Source organism: Aegilops tauschii, chromosome 3, assembly GCF_002575655.3.
Source record: "Aegilops tauschii subsp. strangulata cultivar AL8/78 chromosome 3, Aet v6.0, whole genome shotgun sequence".
NCBI lineage: Eukaryota > Viridiplantae > Streptophyta > Magnoliopsida > Poales > Poaceae > Aegilops > Aegilops tauschii.
This window is the reverse complement of record NC_053037.3, coordinates 524718961-524742056: the sequence shown is the minus strand read 5'-3', so window position 1 is coordinate 524742056 and position 23096 is coordinate 524718961.

Genomic DNA, 23096 nt, shown 5'->3' with positions numbered 1-23096 from the left:
ATCGCACGCCCGAGCAGTATTTTGATGATGTCCTGAAGGGATCCCGCATTGTAGAGGGCCAGTGTGCAAAAGACATTATCTTTGAATGAAGACATTTATGTTATCCCGTCATGTATTATGGAACAAAGCCAATATGTAATATAATGCTTGTTGTTTGTTTAAAATTTTGCCTCCTATGCGGCCGTTTTACTAAATCTGAGAGTTGGCCAGTCATCGGCTTCAGCCCCCACGTAGGTAGTACGGGGGTGTTCGGGTTGAAAACACTCTTGATTCAAGAGTTTGGTCCTTGAAGGAGGTGTTTAGCGCAACGAACCAGGCAATCGAACTATGTGGCTTTATCACCCTCACTTAGCCATAGGAGTTTGACAATAGAAATGTAGGTGCAGCCCCTAGTATTTGTTAATCTGGACTAGGGTGCTGTAGACACCTGATCGGGTAGAGGCCGATCCGTCGCATAATGCGAAAAAAATCACAAGAGATTTTAATCTCTGAATAGCTGACCAGCTCTCGCCGCATCATGACAGTCAATTTTTGGCTTTCTCTACTGAGGTGTTTCCGCGGATAAACCAGAAACACAATCGCAGTAGTTCTCCCTTAACTACCCTAGCCGATAGGACGGAACATAAGGTAGTAAGCACAGGAGCCGGGCAACCCAACTATTGACCAAAGACATTATTTGGAGCCGATGCATATAATGCTCAATTCGGGGTGCCAAACTATACTATAAAAGTGTTCGGACTTTGTTGCCGTAGTATGGAGCGCGATGAAGCCCCTGGCGAATTAAAGCGTACCAAAGTGTACGGGTGCAATCGATAAGATTAGCAAAATAAAATGAAGTAATAAGCCAATGCCACATAAGTTGGGCCACAAACTGTTTCCATTATAATTTGATTGATACGTCACAACGTATTTGTACAAATAGTCGATAAGCAACAGGGCTATTTAACATGCCGAGATCAAGGGGGAGCTGCGTGCGGGTCATGAAAACAGGTAGAGTGATCGTCAAGATGACCACTAATGACCCACAAGTATAGGAGATATATCATAGTCCTTTCGATAAGTAAGAGTGTTGAACCCAACGAGGAGCAGAAGGAAATGACAAGCAGTTTTCAGTAAGGTATTCTCTGCAAGCACTGAAATTATCGGTAACAGATAGTTTTGTGATATGGTACTTTGTAACGGGTAACAAGTAATGAAAGTAAACAAGGTGCAACAAGACGGCCCAATCCTTTTTGTAGCAAAGGACAAGCCTGGACAAACTCTTATATAGAGAAAAGCGCTCCCGAGGACACATGGGAATTATCGTCAAGCTAGTTTTCATCACGCTCATATGATTCGCGTTCGTTACTTTGATAATTTGGTATGTGGGTGGACCGGTGCGTGGGTACTGCCCTTTCTTGGACAAGCATCCCACTTATTATTAACCCCTATTGCAAGCATCCGCAACTACAAAAGAAGTATTAAGGTAAACCTAACCATAGCATGAAACATATGGATCCAAATCAGCCCCTTACGAAGCAACTCATAAACTAGGGTTTAAGCTTCTGTCACTCTAGCAACCCATCATCTGCTTATTACTTCCCAATGCCTTCCTCTAGGCCCAAATAATGGTGAAGTGTCATGTAGTCTACGTTCACATAACACCACTAGAGGAAAGACAACATACATCTCATCAAAATATCGAACGAATACCAAATTCACATGACTACTTATAGCGAGACTTCTCCCATGTCCTCAGGCACAAACGTAACTACTTACAAATCATATTCATGTTCATAATCAGAGGGGTATTAATATGTAATAAGGATCTGAACATGTGATCTTCCACCAAATAAACCAACTAGCATCAACTACAAGGAGTAATCAAATCAACACTACTAGCAACCCACATGTACCAATCTGAGGCTTTGGGACAAAGATTGGATACAAGAGATGAACTAGGGTTTTAGAGGAGATGGTGCTAGTGATGATGTTGATGGAGATTGACCCCCTCCCGATGAGAAGATCGTTGGTGATGACGATGGCGATGATTTCCCCCTCCCGGAGGGATGTTTCCCCAACAGAACAGCTCTGCCGGAGCCCTAAATTGGTTCCGCCAAGGTTCCGCCTCGTGGCGGCGGAGTTTCTTCCCGAAAGCTTGCTTATGATTTTTTCCAGGGTAAAATACTTCATATAGCAGAAGATGGGCACCGGAGGCCTGCCAGGGGGCCCACGAGGCAGGGGGCACGCACAGGGGGGTAGGGCGCGCCCCCACCCTCGTGGCTAGGGTGTGGGCCCCCTCTGTTTGATTCTTTCTCCAATATTTTTTATATATTCCAAAACGTGCCTCCGTGAAGTTTCAGGACTTTTGGAGTTGTGCAGAATAGGTCTCTAATATTTGCTCCTTTTCCAGCTCAGAATTCCAGCTGCCGGCATTCTCCCTCTTCATGTAAACCTTGTAAAATAAGAGAGAATAGGCATAAGTATTGTGACATAACGTGTAATAACAGCCCATAATGCAATAGATGTCGATATAAAAGCATGATGCAAAATGGACGTATCAACTCCCCCAAGCTTAGACCTCGCTTGTCCTCAAGCGGAAGCCGATATCGAAAAATATGTCCACATGTTCAGAGATAGAGGTGTCGATAAAATAAAATACGGACATGGGGGCATCATGATCATTCTTATAATAGAAACATATATGGATATTGTCACCTGATTTCTTATGCTCAAGTAATAATCTATTCACAATTTCAAGTATGAATCAGAAACTTCATTGAGAACTAACAAACTATGATCTCGGTCATTGAAGCAATTGCAATTTATCATAACATTGGAAAGAGTCAATATAAGAGCTTTTCAGCAAGTCCACATACTCAACTATCATTTAGTCTTTCACAATTGCTAACACTCACGCAATACTTATGGGTGTGGAGTTTTAATTGGACACAGAGAAAGATAGGGGCTTATAGTGTTGCCTCCCAACCTTTTACCTCAAGGGTAATGTCAACAATAATAATTCATGCTAACTTACATCCAATTGGATATATATATCAGGATCTTTCCAACACAAGGTGCTTGCCAAAGGATAAAACGTAAAAAGGAAAGGTGAAGATCACCATGACTCTTGTATAAGGTAGAAGACAAAAGTAAAAGATAGGCCCTTCGCAGAGGGAAGCAGAGGTTGTCATGTGCTTTTATGGTTGGATGCACAAAATCTTAATGCAAAAGAACGTCACTTTATATTGCCACTTGTGATATGGACCTTTATTATGCAGTCCGTCGCTTTTATTGCTTCCATATCACAAGATCGTATAAAGTTTATTTTCTCCACACTAATAAATCATACATATTTAGAGAGCAATTTTTATTGCATGCAACATGACAACTTACTTGAAGGATCTTACTCAATCCATAGGTAGATATGGTGGACACTCATGGCAAAACTGGTTTTAAGGGTATTCGGAAGCACAAGTAGTATCTCTACTTGGTGCAAAGAATTTGGCTAGCATGAGAGGGAAAGGCAAGCTCAACATGTTGGATGATCCATGACAATATACTTTATTTCGGATATAATAAAACATAACCCATTACGTTGTCTTCCTTGTCCAACATCAACTCTTTAGCATGTCATATTTTAATGAGTGCTCACAATCATAAAAGATGTCCAAGATAGTATATTTATATGTGAAAACCTCTCTTTCTTTATTACTTCCTATTAATTGCAACGATGACCAAAACTATGTTTGTCAACTCTTAACAACTTTTATTCATCATACTCTTTATATGTGAAGTCATCACTCTCCATAAGATCAATATGATCTCTTTATTTCTTTTTATTCTTTCTTTTATTCTCTCAAGATCATACCAAGATAATCAAGCCCTTGACTCAACACTAATCTTTATTATATATAGCTCACGGACTCAGTTACATAGAAGGATCATAAGGCAAAACTCAAAACTAAATCATACTAAAACTTTATTCTAGTAGATCAAGATATTACCAAAAGGATTAAACTAAGAAAAATGGTAAAGATAGGAGTGTGATGGTGATACGATACCGGGGCACCTCCCCCAAGCTTGGAAGTTGCCAAGGGGAGTGCCCATAGCAGATACTCATTTCTCCTTTGCTGATGAAGAAGATGGTGGTGATGATGGATAGTCGCACATCGAGCGCAGGAGGTCCTCCAATTTGCGGATAATGCCCTTGAGTGCGATGATATGCTCCTTCAAAAAAATATTTTCACGTGTGAGATACTTGTTTTGTATACGAGCTAACTCAATCATCTTGAAAGCTTCGATCTCAGTTGGGGTAAGAAGATTGTGATGAGGTTGAAGGATGTCTTCTTCTTCTGCTGCTGGAGCTTGATCCTCCGTGGACTTCTTGATCCCAACATCTTTGTTGATCTCCATGGATTCTTCCCTTGTCAGCTCTATCTTCATTAGCCAAGCATCGTTGCCCTCATTGTTGGAGGAGGGGTCGACATGATGCCTGGCCTTGACAAGTCTGACAGAAAACAGCCCGAAACAAAAACAGAGGATATTTGCGTGATACGAGGATGAAAACCTTTAGGAGATTATATAATGAATTTTCACCGACCAAAAGAAGTATCGTGCAAGAAAACAGAGTCCGGGGAGCACACGAGGTGCCCACGAGGCGGGGGGGGGGGGCGCCCTCCACCCTCGTGGACGCCTCGTGTCCTTCCCGGACTACTTCTTATTTTCCTATTTTCTTAAACATTCCAAAACGGAGAAAAATTTGCCATTAGAACTGTTTTGGAGTCGGTTTACTTACCGCACCACATACCTATTCCTTTTCGGAGTCTGAAATGTTCTGGAAAGTGTCCTTTATGTATTCCTCCGGGGTTGCGGTTTCTATAACATTAGTTTCAACATTTATAGGATTACCTGACATATAATATTTGATTCTTTGACCGTTCACCACCTTCGGATTTGTGCCTTCGAAGTTGTTGATTTTTATGGCACCGGAACGATAGACCTCCTCGATAACGTAAGGACCTTCCCATTTAGAGAGAAGTTTTCCTGCAAAAAATCTTAGACGAGAGTTGTATAGCAACACATGATCACCTACATTAAACTCACGCTTTTGTATCCTTTTGTCATGCCATCTTTTAATATTTTCTTTAAATAGTTTGGCATTCTCATAGGCCTGGGTTCTCCATTCATCAAGTGAGCTAATGTCAAATAGCCTCTTCTCACCGGCAAGTCTGAAATCATAATTGTGTTCTTTAATGGCCCAATATGCCTTATGTTCTAGTTCGAGAGGTAAGTGACATGCTTTTCCATAAACCATTTTATATGGAGACATACCCATAGGATTTTTATATGTAGTTCTATAGGCCCATAAAGCATCATCAAGTTTCTTGGACCAATTCTTTCTAGATCTATTAACAGTCTTTTGCAAAATTAATTTGAGCTCTCTATTACTCAATTCTACTTGACCACTAGACTATGGGTGATATGGAGATGCAATCCTGTGATTAACATCATACTTAGCAAGCATTTTACGAAAAGCACCATGAATAAAATCTGAACTGTCGGATCATGGGTTCCGGCAAAACCCTTAAGGTTCGAACTCTGGGGTGCGCGCGAAGTTCTTTCCCTCCTACCGATCCACGCCCTAGCTCGCTAAGATCTCGTGGACGAACTCGCAACACAAAGACACAAGATTTATACTGGTTCCGGCCACCGTTATGGTGTAATACCCTACTCCAGTGTGGTGGTGGTGGATTGCCTCTTGGGCTGATGATGAACAGTACAAGGGGAAGAACAGCCTCCTGAGGTTGGGTGTTCTTGTGTTTGGTGTGTGGCTAAGGATTGACTCTCGATCAGATGTGATCAAGCTGCCCCCTATTGTGGTGGCTAGTTCTACTTATATAGGCCCTAGTCCTCTCCCCAAATATTGAGCGGGAAGGGAGCCAACAACGGCCAATTTTGAAAGGGGACAGCTAGTACACCTTATCCTAAAAAAAGCGGTCTTCGCCTGCGGAAAGCTCTGGTGATGACGCCGTCTCGGGCTCCACGGTGACCTCCGTCCTGCCGTTCGACTGGTCTTGGTCTTGTTGCACTGATATGGAAACCTTTGCCTGATGCCTCGGTACTCCGCACCTGCGCTGGCCTCCTTAGCACCAAAGAGGAAACAAGGACGCTACGCGCGCTGGCGCTCGCCTGATCCCGATCATGAGGCCGCTCCTGAGGAGGTCTTGCGTCGTCCGCCTCGCGAGGCTTGGCCCCTCGCGAGGGTCTTGAATGCCTTGTTGATGAAGATGGGTCGTACAGGCCCGCTAGCATAGCCACGCCATGGGCCGCAGGCAGGCAAGTCTGGGGACCCCCATTCCCAGAACGCTGACAGTAGCCCCCGGGCCCAAGGTGCGCTCGGGCTTGGCTTCGAGGCGAAGCCAAAGGTCAAGTGCGGAGCGCCGCGGGCCCCAAAAGCCTGCGGCCTCGGTTGACGCGTGGCAGTTGATTGGACGTGGGCGTCTCCGCTTCCCCAAGCTGCCTCGGCAACTGCTCGACTTGACAAGTCCCTGCGACATGCAAGGAAAATCATCATTACCTGTGATCGTGGGAGGCGCCGGTTGGCCTTCTTCCGCTATAAATGGGGAGGGGGGCGGAGCCCCCGTCGCCCATCCCTTCTTGGTTCGCTTGCTTCTTCCTCCTTGTTCCACCGCTAGCAGCAATGGCGCCGATCCAAAGATTTTCTGCTGGCGAGAAAGGGAAGGCCCCCCGCGATGATCCGGGGCCGCTTCCGCCGAAGAAGAGGCTGGTTCGTCGCCATGACGAAGCAGCGATGCAGGTGGTGACGAGGCCTTGGTGCGAGCGGCCTTCTCCGGGGTATCCACTACCCCTGTACGCCCAAGCCGGGGGCGCGGGAGGAGGGAGCGACGAGCGGCGCCGCCCGTGCCGCGTCCGTGGTCGTCGCGCAATGGCGATGCATGCCGTTGCCCCTGGAATCCATGCCGCGGATTCCTCGCGCGAGCTTGTGCTATGGGCGTCGATGCCTCCAAGCTCTTGGATCCGCTTCCCATGGTTCTTCTCTGACATGATGCCGCCGAGGGGGCCCCTCGAGCTCTGGCTACAGCATGCTGACTGCAACACTCCGGCGACCGGAGCAGAGACCGAAATGGTCCCCACCGGCAAGATCTTCATGACCCGCGGCTGGGGTGAGATCGCGCGGGTTTGCCGTGCGAGAGGCGCCCTCGCGATCCACTTTGCGTACGACGGTGCCTCCACGCTCTTCTTCAAGGTCTTCGACGCGGAGGGCCGCCGCCTGGAGTGTTACCCTGGAGGGGAGCGCCAGGTTGACGTGCGCTCTGCTCGCGGCTACTCCAGCAGCAGCAGCCTCTGGGAGTCTGGCGGTTCTCCTGAGCTTTACGAGACTCCGGAGACGAGTGACGACAGCTACGTGCCCCCGAGCTCTCGCCGTGCTCGGAGCAGGGCCGCGGCGTCCAGCCACCGCCGCCGCTGATCTGGATGGGGTCGGCGCCGGCTTCCCGTGGCCCACTGTTGATCATGGCGTCTACCACGGGAGGGTGTAGATATAATTCCCTTAAGTTCTCGTTTTCGGTTTCCTGCGAGGAGTCAAGTAGCACCCCTTGGGGGCATGTAAAGGGTCTGTATTGCCTTTTTGTGTACGTCTTCCTTGTTATGAAAATTTGCGTACGCAAGTCCCGTTAAGGCTCGGTCTCCCCTTTCCACCCTCGCGATAGCTTGTTGCTCTACGCTGACAGGTCCCGGTCCCCAGGCAGGCTACAGCCGTTGCTGGTATGCCAGGTCGCGTGCCGTGGTCAAGGCCAGCAGGTGTATGGCCCGAGGTCCAGTAAGAGCCCCTGAGGCGCGATGCTCAGGAGGTCCCGTTTAGCGCTCAAGCAGCCATGGTAAGGCAAGAAAGGAAGGCGACGTGGCCGCAACGGGGCTGCGGCGTGCGTGACCCTTAGGCTTCATCAATCAGTCGATCTAGGCGCGAGACTTATCTTGGTGGTTTGGGGTCGATTCCTTGTGATGCGCCAGGCTGGCGCGCAAGCTTCCGCAGCATAGCTAGGTTGGGCCCATACGAGCCTCCCTCCTCCCGTGCTCTCCTTAGTGCGCTACGTCCTCAGGTCCCGGCCCTCGAGCGAGCTTAGCCGCCGCTGGTATGCCAGGTCGCGATGCCATGGTCAAGGCCCTCGAGCGAGCTCAGCCGCCGCTGGTATGCCAGGTCGCTCCGTGAAGGAATGAAGGCACTGAGGGCCTGGTGAGGTGACGTGCGCGGGGCATGCCGCGAGCCAGAGCTCGACAGCTCAGGTTTGTCGACGTGGCAGGGACGGACCCATGCACCAGCGCCGTGCCTGTGTGAGTAGCCCCCGAGGGAGGTGATAGTCGAGCAGGCGACAGTCATGGACAGGTTAAGCATGAAAGACATATCAGCTTGGGTAAATGCGGAAAGATACACGCCACTTGGGTCAGGCCCGAGCGGCTTGGGGATGATGCAGCCCGAGGGACGCCCCCAGCAAGGTAAGCTAAAGACATAAGCAAAAGGGATACATGCCACAGGGACGGACCCACGCGGCCTGGGAATGATGCAGCCCAAGGGGCACTCCCAGCTGAATGAACTTGGAAAATGTCACCTGGTTCTGTTGATGAAGAGATGTCGGGGAAGCTAAAGCTACGTGGCGGGGAGGCTGCTCCTCACGAGCCGCCAGGGCCCTGAGACTCGGGAGGCTCTGGGGGCCCAGGAGGTTCCCTGAGGACCGTCTCCATCTCCGCCAGGACGGCATGGCACCTGGCCTCCTGAGCCGCCAGGGCGCGCTGCAAGTTGCGCTGGTAGACGAACAACACGCTCGGCAAGCCAAAAGGCATGCAAACGTAGCTGTGCGGTGGACCCTCACACCGGCCCACGCGTGAAGGCTAGAAAAGCTCCTGAGAGGCGGCCCTGTTGAGCCCTGGGACGCCGATGCGGACGCGCAACCCGGCATCCTCGCCTGGATGAGGAGCTGTGCCTCGTGAGCGGCGGTCGCCGCGCATGGCCCTTGCGTCTTGTAGTTCTTGAGTGGTCTTGGCGATGAACTCCTGAGCGGTGGGCCCTCCTTGCCCTGTGTTCTCCTGAGGGAAACGTGCCTTGAAGCACGCCTCCAAGTGGTGCCCGAGCGCCTCCCTCGTGATGTGGGCAAGGTCTGAGGCCCGCAAGGAGAGAGCCCCCGAGCCCTACCTGAGGAGGGCACCGGGCGCACCTTCCTATGCGATGGAGGGAGGCGCCCCTGGAGCAGGCGCTGATCCTGACGAGGCTCCAGCTACGACGCCATCCTCCTGAGATCCTGCACGGCACAGTTGTTTCTTCTTCTTGGGGAGGGCCTCAGGAGGGCCCTCGCCTTTGCTATCGGGGTCGTCGATTGCTGGAGCTTGAAAGGCACGCTCGAGGGAGCACACCACGTCTCTTTCTTCGCACGGGACTGTGATGATTCCGCCACTTCCTGGCATCTTGAGGACGTTGTAGTCATGGTGCGTCACCGCCATGAACTTGGCCAGGGCTGGATACCCAAGGATGGCGTTGTATGGCAGACGGATGTGTGCGACGTCGAAGTCGATGAGCTCAGTGCGGTAGTTCTTGCGTTCCCCGAAGGTGACAGGGAGGCGGACCTGCCCTATCGGTGTGGTGGAACCGTCGGTCACTCCTGAGAAAGGCTTGGTAGGCTGAAGCTGGTCATATGGCACTTGGAGGTTGCCAAACGTGTCGACGGACAGGACGTTAAGCCCTGCGCCGCCGTCGATGAGGGTCTTGGTAACTTGCACATTGCTGATGACTGGTGAACAAAGCATTGGGAGAGCGCCAGCGGTGGCTACGCACTTGAGCTGATCTGCCGAGTTGAAGGTGACGGCACACTGGGACCACCTGAGCGGGCGCGTGGCCTCGAGCTTGGGGAGGACTTCGTTCACTTCATGAGCAAACTGTTTGAAGATATGCTGGGAGGCTGGGGCCTGGGCTCCGCCCAAGATGCAGGCGATAGCGCGCTGCTCCTGGAAGCCCCCAGCCCCCTCGTCTTGATGGTGGTCGTCGTTCCTTCTTGGCGGTGCCGGCAGCGGGGGAAGACCGACGTTGCCCTGAGGTCGATCCTGATGAGGCTGGTCTCTCCAGGCACCCTCGCGAGGATGATCCTGCCAGCGGTCCTTGCGAGGCCTGTCGCGCCACTCCTCGTGCGGGCCACGGTCGTCCCAGCGTCCGACACCACGTCCTCCTCCTCGGCCGTAGCCCCAGTCGCTGCGCTCGGGGCGCCGACCGAAACATCCTTCACGAATGGCTCTGAGCTCTTGACAGTCACTGGTGTTGTGGGTGTTCAGGTTGTGGAAGGCGCAGAACGATCGGCTGTTCTTGGATGACTCGGGCTGATCTCTGCCTCGGTTGGTGTCCGGCTCCGCTGCGAGCACAGTTGCTTCCTTGCGCTTCACGTCCTTGGCCTTGGCCTTCTTCTCCTCTGCACCCGCAGCTGGCAGCTCAAGGAGGGAAAGGCGCCCCTCCTTCGCTCTTGCGCACTTGGTCTCCAGGTTGAACAGCTCCTGAGATGTGCACATCTCCTCGTGGATAGCGAGCTCTTCCTTCATCTTGATGTTGTGGAAGCCATCGGAGAACGCGGAGATGATGGCCTCATCCGTCACCTTGGGGATCTTGAGGCGAGTGTTGTTGACGCTTTGGATGTACTTCTGGAGGGTCTCTCCTGGTTGTTGCTTGATGCAGCGCAGGTCACCCGCGGCGGGTGGGCGGTCGCGAGTGCCCTGGAAGTTGGCGACGAAGCGGTCGCGCATCTCGTCCCAGGAGGAGATCGAGCCCTGAGGCAGGTTTAGGTGCCACAAACGGGCGCTGTCCTTGAGTGCCATAGGGAACCAGTTCGCCATGACATTCTCGTCGTTGTTGGCCGGTTTGATGCTCAGCTCGTAGAGCTGCAGGAACTCCGCGGGGTCGAGGGTGCCGTCGTAGCGAGGAGGCAGATCCGGCTTGAACTTGCCCAGCCAGGCGACGCTACGCAGCTTGGGGGTGAAGGCGCGGCAGCCGGCCGTGGTTGCCGGGGCCCATCTTGGAGGTGGAGCTTGGTCTTGATGAGGCCCGCGTGCCGCCACCGCAGGTAGCGCGCGGTCTTGGCGAGGCGGCGCGGGGAGCGCAGGTGCGGCTTCTCTCTTCGCGCGCGGGCACCGGGCGTGGCGGGTCGTGCCGTGGGGCCGCGCGCCTTGGAGCCAAGCCACCGTCTTGGGGCAGAGGTGGTGGAGGCGCTCCATGAGCCACGTCGCCCGTGGCTGGCGGAGGGCAAGGCAGAGAGAGGGACAGCGCCGGGGAGCCCCCTGCGGCGCGGACGAGCTCGGCGATGCGGTCGAGCCAGTCCTCATAGAGGTCGTCGACCGTGCGGTAGCATAGGAGCTCGTTCGCCATGAGGAGCGCGTCCTGTGATTCCATGGGAGCGCGACGCGCGTGGGACGAGGAACCGGCCGGGGTCAGCGATGGAGTGGCGGTGCGGCCGTCCTGCCACACCGACGGGTGCAGCGAGGACGCTTGCTGCTCGTTCCCCGCCGAGCCGGTGGCAGCGTTGGCGGCAGGAGGCAGAGAACGACGAGGTGGCCCGCCGATGGGAGCCGTCTGAGCAACGCGAGCGGTGAGGGCAGCCCGGCGCTCAGCTCGAGCGCGGCGAGCGTCTGCCATGGAGGCGACGGAGCGACAGAGCGCCGATCAATGGAAGGGAAACTACGCCGCACCCCTACCTGGCACGCCAAATGTGGATCACGGGTTCCGGCAAAACCCTTAAGGTTCGAACTCTGGGGTGCGCGCGAAGTTTTTTCCCTCCTACCGATCCACGCCCTAGCTCGCTAAGATCTCGCGGACGAACTCTCAACACAAAGACACTAGATTTATACTGGTTCGGGCCACCGTTGTGGTGTAATACCCTACTCCAGTGTGGTAGTGGTGGATTGCCTCTTGGGCTGATGATGAACAGTACAAGGGGAAGAACAGCCTCCTGAGGTTGGGGTGTTCTTGTGTTTGGTGTGTGGCTAAGGATTGACTCTCGATCAGATGTGATCAAGCTGCCCCCTATTGTGGTGGCTAGTTCTACTTATATAGGCCCTGGTCCTCTCCCCAAATATTGAGCGGGAAGGGAGCCAACAATGGCCAATTTTGAAAGGGGACAGCTAGTACAGCTTATCCTGAAAAAAGCGGTCTTCGCCTGCGGAAAGCTCTGGTGATGACGCCGTCTCGGGCTCCACGGTGACCTCCGTCCTGCCGTTCGGCTGGTCTTGGTCTTGTTGCACTGATATGGAAACCTTTGCCTGACACCTCGGTACTCCGTTCCTGCGCTGGCCTCCTTAGCACCAAAGAGGAAACAAGGACGCTGCGCGCGCTGGCGCCCGCCTGATCCCGATCGTCATGGCTCACGTCACAAGAGCCTTGCGAGGTTTGCCCTGCCTTGATATCTCCGCTCCTCGCGAGGCAGCCATGTGAGGCCGCTCCTGAGGAGGTCTTGCGTCGTCCACCTCGCGAGGCTTGGCCCCTCGTGAGGGTCTTGAATGCCTTGTTGATGAAGATGGGCCGTACAGGCCCGCTAGCATAGCCATGTCGTGGGCCGCAGGCAGGCAAGTCTGGGGACCCCCGTTCCCAGAACGCCGACATGAACCACCATCAGTCATTAAATATCTAGGGACTCCAAACCTTGGAAAAACAACTTCTTTAAGAATCTTAATAGAGGTGTTATGATCAGCACTACTAGTTGGAATAGCTTCTACCCACTTAGTAATGTAATCAACAGCAACTAAAATATGTGTATACCCATTAGAGGAAGGAAACGGTCCCATATAATCAAAGCCCCAAACATCAAATGGTTGAATAACAAGTGAATAATTCATAGGTATTTCTTGACGTTTACTAATATTACCAATTCTTTGACATTCATCACAAGATAAGACAAACTTACGGGCATCTTTGAAGAGAGTAGGCCAATAAAAACCGGATTGCAATACCTTATGTGCAGTTCTATCTCCAGCGTGGTGTCCTCCATACGCTTCGGAGTGACACTTGCGTAGGATCTGTTCCTGTTCATGCTCAGGTATACAACGTCTAATAACACCATCTACTCCTTCTTTATAAAGGTGTGGGTCATCCCAGAAGTAATGTCTTAAATCATAGAAAAGCTTTTTCTTTTGCTGGTATGTGAAACTACGTGGTATAGCAACAATGTAATTAGCATAATCAGCATACCATGGAGCAGCACGAGAAGCATTTATGACAGCCAATTGTTCATGAGGAAAGCTATCATCAATAGGTAGTGGGTCATCAAGAACCCTTTCTATCAATAATATGCAAATCAAATTCTTGTAGCAAGAGAACCCATCTAATAAGTCTAGGTTTAGCATCTTTCTTTCCATAAGGTAGTTAATAGCAGCATGATCGGTGTGAATAGTTACTTTAGAATCAACAATATAAGGTCTGAACTTATCAGAGGCAAATACAACTGCTAAAAATTATTTTTCAGTAGTAGCATAATTTCTCTGGGCACTGTGTAGAGTTTTACTAGCATATTGGATAACATTTAATTTCTTATCAACTCTTTGTCTTAGAACAGCACCTACAGCATAATCGCTAGCATCACACATAATTTCAAAGGGTAAATTCCAATCAGGTGGCTGAACATTAGGTGCAGAAATCAAAGCTTTCTTAAGTATTTCAAATGCTTCTACACAATCATCATCAAAGACAAAAGGAATATCTTTTTGTAAGAGATTAGTCAGAGGCCTGGAGATGTTAGAAAAGTCCTTAATGAACCTCCTATAAAAACCGGCATGACCAAGGAAACTTCTTATACCTTTAATGTCCTTGGGACACGGCATCTTTTCAATAGCATCAACTTTAGCTTTATCAACTTCAATACCTCTTTCAGAAATTTTATGCCCCAAGACAATACCTTCATTAACCATAAAGTGGCACTTCTCCCAATTCAAGACAAGGTTAGTTTCTTCACATCTATGCAAAACTCGATCAAGGTTGCTCAAGCAATCATCAAAAGAAGTTCCATATACGGAGAAATCATCCATGAAAACATCAACAATCTTTTCACAAAAATCAGAGAATATAGCCATCATGCATCTTTGAAAGGTAGCAGGTGCGTTACATAAACCAAAAGGCATACGTCTATAAGCAAAGGTACCAAAAGGGCAGGTAAAAGTGGTCTTTTATTGATCCTCTTTTGACACAGGTATTTGAGAGAAACCGGAATAACCATCTAGAAAGCAAAAATGCGTATGTTTGGATAATCTTTCTAGCATTTGATCAATAAAATGTAAAGGGTAATGATCCTTTTTAGTAGCTTTATTTAATTTGCGGAAATCAATTACCATTCTATAACCTGTAATAATTCTTTGTGGGATCAATTCATCTTTATCATTAGGAACAACTGTAATACCTCCCTTCTTAGGGACACAATGGACAGGACTTACCCACTGACTATCAGCAACGAGATAAATTATACCTGCCTCCAGAAGCTTTAGTATTTCTTTCCTTACCACTTCTTTCATCTTAGGATTTAACCGTCATTGGTGATCAACAACTGGTTTAGCGTCTTTCTCCAATTTTATTTTGTGTTGGCATAGAGTGGGACTAATGCCCTTAAGATCATCAAGAGTATATCCAATAGCAGCACGGTGCTTCTTTAGAGTCTTCAATAATTTCTTTTCTTCATGCTCTGAAAGGTTAGCACTAATAATAAGAGGATGTATTTTTTCTCATCAAGATAAGCATATTTAAGAGTATCAGGTAATGGTTTAATCTCAAACACGGGATCACCCTTGGGTGTAGGAGGATCCCCCTAGGATTTCAATAGGCAAGTTGTGTTTCAAAATAGGTCCTTGTTTAAAGAATACTTCATCTATTTCCCTTCTTTCATTGATAAACATATCCTTCATGGTCGAGCAAATATTGTTCTAAGGGATCATTAGGAGGCACGGCACTAGAAGCAAGACCAATAATTTCATCTTTACTAGGCAATTCCTCGTCACGGGGTTGTCTACGAAATTTAGCAAAATTAAACTCATGAGACATATCCCCCAAACCAATAGTAACAACATCATTTTCGCAGTCTATCCTAGCATTAACAGTATTCAAGAAGGGTCTACCAAATATGATGGGACAGAAATCATCTTGTGGGGAACCAAGAACAAGAAAATCAGCAGGATATTTAACCTTCCCACACAAAACTTCAACATCTCTAACAATCCCAACTGGTGAAATAGTGTCTCTATTGGCAAGCTTAATTGTAACATTAATTTCTTCTATCTCAGCAGGTGCAATATCATGCATAATTTCTTTGTATATGGAATGAGGTATTGCACTTGCACTAGCACCCATATCACATAAGCCATGATAACAATGATCTCCTATTTTAACAGAGATAACAAGCATGCCTACAACAGGTCTATGTTTCTTTTTAGTATCAGGTCTAGCAATTCTAGCAGCTTCATTGCAGAAGTAAATAACATGCCCTTCAATATTATCAGCCAAGAGATCTTTAACCATAGCAACACTAGGTTCAACTTTAATTTGCTTAGGGGGTTTGGGTGTCTTAATGTTACTTTTGTTGACCACAGTTGAAGCTTTAGCATGATCCTTTATTCTAACAGGGAAAGGTGGTTTCTCAATATAAGCAGTAGGAACGATAGGATCATTATAAGTGATAGTCTTTTCTTCAACTTTAATAGGTGCAACTACCTTTACTTCAATGGGAGGATTATATTTAAACCACTTCTCCTTAGGAAGATCAACATGAGTAGCAAAGGATTCACAGAAAGAAGCTATTATCTCAGAGTCAAGTCCATATTTAGTGCTAAATTCACTAAAAACATCGGTATCCATAAAAGATTTAACACAATCAAACTTAGGTGTTATACCTGACTCCTTACCTTCGTCAAGATCCCAATCTTCAGAGTTGCGTGTAATTCTTTCCAATAAATCCCATTTGAATTCATTAGTCTTCATCATAAAAGAGCCAGTACAAGAAGTATCGAGCATGGAGCGATTATTGAGAGAAAGCCGAGCATAAAGATTTTGAATAATCATTTCTCTTGAGAGCTCATGATCGGGGCATGAATATAACATTGACTTAAGCCTCCCCCAAGCTTGAGCGATGCTTTCTCATTCGCGAGGCCAAAAATTATATATATAATTATGAAAACGATGAATAAGATGCATAGGATAAAACTTCTGATGAAATTCCAATTTCAATCGGTTGTAGTTCCATGATCCCATGTCATCACATAGCCTAAACCATGTCAACGCCTCTCCCTTCAAAGATAAAGGGAAGACCTTCTTCTTGATAACATCCTCGGGCATACCTGCAAGCTTAAATAATCCACAAACTTCATCCTCATAGATTAGGTGCAAATCGGGATGTAATGTTCCATCTCCTATAAAAGGATTAGCTAGCAATTTCTCTATCATACCCAAAGGAATTTCAAAGTAAACTTTTTCAGTAGGTTAAGTAGGTTGAGGAGCAACTCTTTGCTCTACTGGTCGAGGTGAAGATACCCCGAACAAGCACCTCAGAGGATTACTTTCCATAGTAACAAGTGACAGTAAATTTCAGCACACTATATAAATTTTTCCTTACCAAATTCCACCTACCAAAGGCGCTTCACTCCCCGGCAACAGCGCCAGAAAAGAGTCTTGATGACCCACAAGTATAGGGGATCTATCATAGTTCTTTCGATAAGTAAGAGTGTCGAACCCAACGAGGAGCAGAAGGAAATGACAAGCGGTTTTCAGTAAGGTATTCTCTGCAAGCACTGAAATTATCGGTAACAGATAGTTTTGTGATAAGATAGTTTGTAACGGGTAACAAGTAATGAAAGTAAAAAAGGTGCAGCAAGATGGCCCAATCCTTTCTGTAGCAAAGGAAAAGCCTGGACAAACTCTTATATAGAGAAAAGCACTCCCGAGGACACATGGGAATTATGGTCAAGCTAGTTTTCATCACGCTCATATGATTCGCGTTCGTTACTTTGATAATTTGGTATGTCGGTGGACCGGTGCTTGGGTACTGCCCTTTCTTGGACAAGCATCCCACTTATGATTAACCCCTATTGCAAGCATCCGCAACTACAAAACAATTATTAAGGTAAACCTAACCATAGCATGAAACATATGGATCCAAATCAGCCCCTTACGAAGCAACTCATAAACTAGGGTTTAAGCTTCTGTCACTCTAGCAACCCATCATCTACTTATTACTTCCCAATGCCTTCCTCTAGGCCCAAATAATGGTGAAGTGTCATGTAGTTGACGTTCACATAACACCACTAGCACTAAAAAAAAGACACGCCCGTGACATTTTGGGCTGAACGAATTTTTTTTCTGTCATACATATGACACTTCTATGACGATAATTGTGACAAAACCCGGTATCATCATAGATGTGGTGGTCTCCTACTTCTATGACAAAAAATCATGACAGAAAATGGGCTTTTCGTCCTGGGCGGGCCGGAGACGCAGCTGGATGACATTCTTTGGGCCGTCCATGACGGAAAAAACCGTGGTAGAAGCGAGGGGGAGGAAAATTTCGGGGAGTTCCCGGTTACGGTGGGAGGTCGGGGACCGAGCGATGCGCGTTTCTCTCGTACACGTACGCGCGTGTGTGCGAGGCGTTGGCTCTAACTGAACCCGAGCGAGGCGTTGGGCTCTAACTGAACCCGAGCGATTGCACTGCAGGCTACGCGTTACTGAACCCGATCGAGCGATTCCTTCGCTACTGCTGCTATCTAAAGCCGATCGATTGGATGAACAGTGAGCGTTGCGGGGGGGGGGATTGGATGAACAATAAGCGGTGGCGTTGCCTCTAGATGAACAAGACCCCGTGGTGTGGAGGGCTGGATGAACAGTAGACGGTGGAGGGGTGCCCGTGGATGGGTGGTTGTACAGGACCCCGTGGTGTGGAGGGCTGGATGAACAGTAGACGGTGGAGGGGTGCCCGTGGAGGGGTGGTTGAACAGTAGCCGGTGGAGTAGCGCGCGGTGGAGGCTGGATGAACAGGAGCCCGTGGAGGCTGGAGGAGGTCGACGGTAGCCCGTGGAGGCTGGAGGAGGTCGACGGCGGAGATGAACAGTATCCCGTGGAGTCCCGTTTTGCGGTACGCCACACCCCTCCCGATGAACAGGACCCCCGTTTCGACCGTAGGAGGTCGGTTTCGTCCGTTTTGCGGTACGCCACACCCCTCCCGATCAACAGGACCCCCGTTTCGACCGTAGGAGGTCCGTTTCGTCCGTTTTGCGGTATGCCACACCCCTCCCGATCAACAGGACCCCCGTTTCGACCGTAGGAGGTCCGTTTCCTCCGTTTTGCGGTACGCCACACCCCTCCCGATCAACAGGACCCCGTTCCGAACGTAGGAGGTATGTTTCCTCCGTTTTGCGGTACGCCAGGCCTCGTTTCCATCGCCTGTTCCGTGCAAGCCCTCCCGATGAACACGACCACGCATTCCGTTCCGACCCAGTCGATTGGCTCCCACGCGTTCCGTTGCCTCCCGATGAACACGACGCATTCCGTTGCCTCCCCATGAACACGACGCATTCCGTTGTCTCCCCATGAACACGACGCATTCCGTTGCCTCCCCATGCACGCGACACATTCCGTTGCCTCCCCATGAACATGACGACGACGCTGTTTCTCCGTTCCGACCCAGCCATGTACACGATCCCTGGCCGTACGTATGCGCGAGTAGGCGTTCGAGACCCCGCCCGTATGTACACATACGTGGCCATATTTTCTTTCTTGCACCCTGGCCGCTGTACGTACGTGTACATGCTACGTGCGCGCCTCTACTATGACACATGCGCGCCTCTACATCCACCAGTATATATGTACGTACACGTTCGCGACCAGAATGACAACGCTACGTACGCTTCGACCAGGTGGGTCCCGACTGTCAGGCACTTCCTTGCGTGCGAAGATGTAGTTAGTGGGTCCTAGCTGTCAGGGGGGAAACGTTTTTTTGCGATATACGGTGGCCCGTCCGGTGGATCCCCGCTGTCAGGTGGAGGAATAATTATTTTGCATGTAATAAGGAGGCACTTCCTTGCTGCGGCCGTGGACCCAGCTGTCAGCCTCTCCACGTACAGTCCACGTTCGATGGAAGCCATTCCTTGACCACGTTGACCACGCCGCGCCGAGAGCACCACAGCGGTGGACGACGGTGAGGCCTAGGAAGGGGACGACGCGGAGCCGGGGAAGACGCGGTAGTGGATGCCCACGCGTAGAGGAGTACGAGGGTTCACTGGTTCGCTGCGGTGTGAGGCTGCCGTCGCCGCAGAATAACAGGGGGTGTGGGTGAGTAGAGGGATGGCCTGGCCAGCGGTGGGAGTAGTAGGGGCGGTGAGGCCTCCGCCGCATCGCAGCCGGCCACGGGAGGCAGGAGCACGAGGCACGACCGGCGCTGGTTTGGGCGGCTGGAGCAAGAAGACCAGAGGTTGAAGAAGCACTACGGCCGTTGGATGGACATCGTACGGTCACTGGAGCTAGAATCGTGCATATTGACTAAGTTGACAGAGCCCTCCGTCCCTGTCAACTTAGTTGGCCCACAAGTCAGCCTGCCACTATACTGGGTCCCAGCTAACAGGGGGAGTATTCATTTTTTTGTGCGTAATAAGGAGGCACTTCCTTGCGTGTGAAGATATAGCTGGTGGGTCCGAGCTGTCAGCGGCGGTAACATTTTTTTTGCGAAATACAGAGGCCCTTTCGGTGGGTCCCTGATGTCAGGTGGAGGAATCATTATTTTGCGCGTAATAAGGAGGCATTTCCTTGCGTGCGACCATGGACCCAGTTGTCGGCCTCTCCACGTACAGTCCACTTTGGAGTGCTTTTCGGTCATTGACCACGTTGACCAGGCCGCGCCGAGAGCACCAGGGCGGTGGACGACGGCGAGGCCTAGGAAGGGAACAACACGGAGGCAGGGAAGACTCGGCAGTTGTTTCCCACGCGGAGGGGAGTACGACTGTACGAGGGTTTACTGGTTCGTCTGCCGTCACCAGAGAATAACAGCCACCGGAGAATAACAGCAGGTGTGGGTGAGTAGAGGGATGGCTAGGCAGCGATGGGAGTACGGTGGGGCGGTGAGGCCTGCACGGCAGCAGAGCCGGCCGCGGGGAGGAGGGAGCAGGCAGTCCCGCCGGTGCTTGTTTGAGCGGCTGGAGCAGGAAGAGCAGAGATTGAAGAAGCACGACAGCCGTTGGATGGCCATCCAACAGTCACTGCTTGTGCGTCAACCTTTTTTTAGGAAAGCCTCAAATCTGTGGAAAACAGCATACAGCCCATCTGCCATTATTTCTAATAATTTACAGCCCATTTGCTAATTATTAAGGTTTTTTTGGAGCCCATATTCTTTTTGTTAGCATTACAGCCCATATTGTGGCCACGGTTAAAAAATTATACGAAATTTTGCATATTTCGGTGCGGTCCGAACTGTTTTTAATCCCGAAATTTTGACTCACATTCAAACTGATTTTAAAAATAAATGTATATCAATATAAAATCCAACAAATTCTCCACGCATAAAAATTAATGTAATTTAAAATCTCGAAATGAAAAAAAGATATTTGAAAAGAATTGCCGGTTTGATGTGTTTTAAAAATGTACAGCCCATTTCTCAGTACTGATGGGCCATTTTCTCGGCTAGCCGAATGAAATCTCTCCTCGTCTTGAAAGATTTGCAGCCCAACAGGCCTGACAAAGTGACTTACTTGGCAAATCACAAAAAAACTGGGCTGTGGCCGTGGACCCAGCTGTCAGCCTCTCCACGTACAGTACTCTTCCGATGGAATGTCGTTGACCACGTTGACCACGCCGCGCCGAGAGCACCAAGGCGGTGGACGACGGCGAGGTCTAGGAAGGGGATGACGCGGAGCCGGGGAAGACGCGGCAGTGGATGCCCATGCGGAGAGGAGTACGAGGGTTCACTGGTTCGGCCGTGGTGTGAGGCTGCCATCGCCGTAGGGCCTGGCTAGCGGTGGGAGTAGTAGGGGGCGATGAGGCCTCAACGGCAGCACAGCCGGCCACTGGAGGCAGGAGCAGGCGGTCTCCCCGGAGCTGGTTTGGGCGGCTGGTGCAAGAAGAGCAGCGATTGAAGAAGCGGCAGGACCGTTCGATTCAAATCCAACGGTTACTGCTGCTAGAATCGTTTGTTGACTAAGTTGACAAGCCCTGCGTACGCGTCAACTTAGTAGGCCCACAGGTCAGCCTCCCAACCGGTGCACCCCCAGATGTCAGTGGGAGGAATCATTTTTTTCGCGTAATAAGGAGGCAGTTGATTGCGTGCGGCCAGGCCAGCGGAGGGAGTAGGGTGGGCCGGGGAAGCCTGCGCGGCATCACAGCGGGCCACAAGAGGAGGGAGCAGGCAGTCCCGCCGGCGCTAGTTTAGGCGGCTGGAGCAGGAAGATCAGAGATTGAAGAAGCACGTCGGCCGTTGGATGGACATCCAACAGTCACTGCTGCTAGAATCGTGTGTTCACTGATAAAGCCTTGCGTAAACAAGTCAGCCTCGAAATCTATGGCGTGTACAACCCATTTGCTATTATTTTTATAATTTACTCATTTTCTAATTCATATGGAATTTATTGCAGCCCGTTTTCCATTTTTAGAATTGCTGGCCATTTTCTAGTCAGTACTAGGATCAAAAAATTAACTAAATATGTGGGAAATTTTGAAAATTCGCAAATTTTTGCTGGGAACGAAATATTCTTAATCCAAAAATTAATAGCCATACTAAAACAAATTTAAAAATAAATTAGTACTATGTCATGTTAAATCCAATGAAATATGTATAAGATATCAATGAAGAACAAAAACAAAAAAAGAAACTTAATTCCCATTTGCTATAATTTTTTTGGAATTTTCAACCCCTTTTGATATTACTTTTAACAGACATTGACCATACTCTTAAGCTAGGCCGGAATGCATCCCTCCTCGTCTTGAAAGATTTGCAGCCCAGTAATTCGGAGAAAACAAATAGGCCTAGCTTGGGTATTCTTCAAAAAGAAATACTGGGCTACCTATTTTCCCAAAGAACTGGTGCATGAGCATTTAGCTTTATTTATTTATTTATTTACTTATTTATGTTTAGGGGACCATGAGCATGTACCTGGGCCGGATTCATGTGAGAGCCTCCCTTCCAGTTAATTATGGGCTTCTCTATTGGGCCTTCATCAGTGGGCTGCATGTTATAAACAAGTGGAAAATGTGTTCCGTACGAAAAATAGTATGCGCTACGTACGGTACGGGGCACTAAAGGATCGAACCGTGCAACGACTTCCAAAACATTGTGTTTGTTGTTCTAACAACACATTTATTCAACCAACAGACGAAATATACTACTGATTGTACATTGAAAACAGCAGCAGCAACAGCAGCAACCAGGGCTGGGGGTGCAACAGAAGCAGTAAGCAGGCCAGAAGAGTGAAGACGCAGCTCTCTCTTCCAAACCAAACATCAGCCATCATTACAAAAGGGCTACCAAAAAAGAACAAGTGTATGCATCAAATAAATAAAGATCCTACTACACCAAGTGTACGCATCTAACTAACTGGCTCAGTTAGACGTTACTATTTATTAAGCTGTGGAGATTGGCTGACAGCTTGAACCAGATGGGTGCCTGACGGGGGAAACTCCAGCCAGTAGGTCGAAGTCTGATACTTGCGACCCTCTCTCCTACTTTGGGCTGCAGAGCGTGGCGGCACATATCAGGGTATGGTGCATGCAGAGATGCATGGTACGCTGTGTACACACAGTTTTGCCTGATGAACGAAACCGCGCTGCCATCATGATCCTTGCCGTCGGTTATCTCCTGGTTAATCGGATAATTCAGTCCGACAAACAGAGAGAGTGTACCAAGGCTACTAACCAGCCTCCAGTCAAAAATTCCTGAAGGCCCAGAGAAGCTGGGATCCTGCTCAAAGACCTTGCGGTGACTGTGATTGTATTCCGCGAAACAACACGTCCGGTACGTGCGAACGATCATCAATCTTTCGCCGTTGTCTGATCGAGCCAGGAACCACCTGCAACTGCCATGCCGCTTTTCTTTGAAAGGTTCTGGGATTAGGAAGGGTAG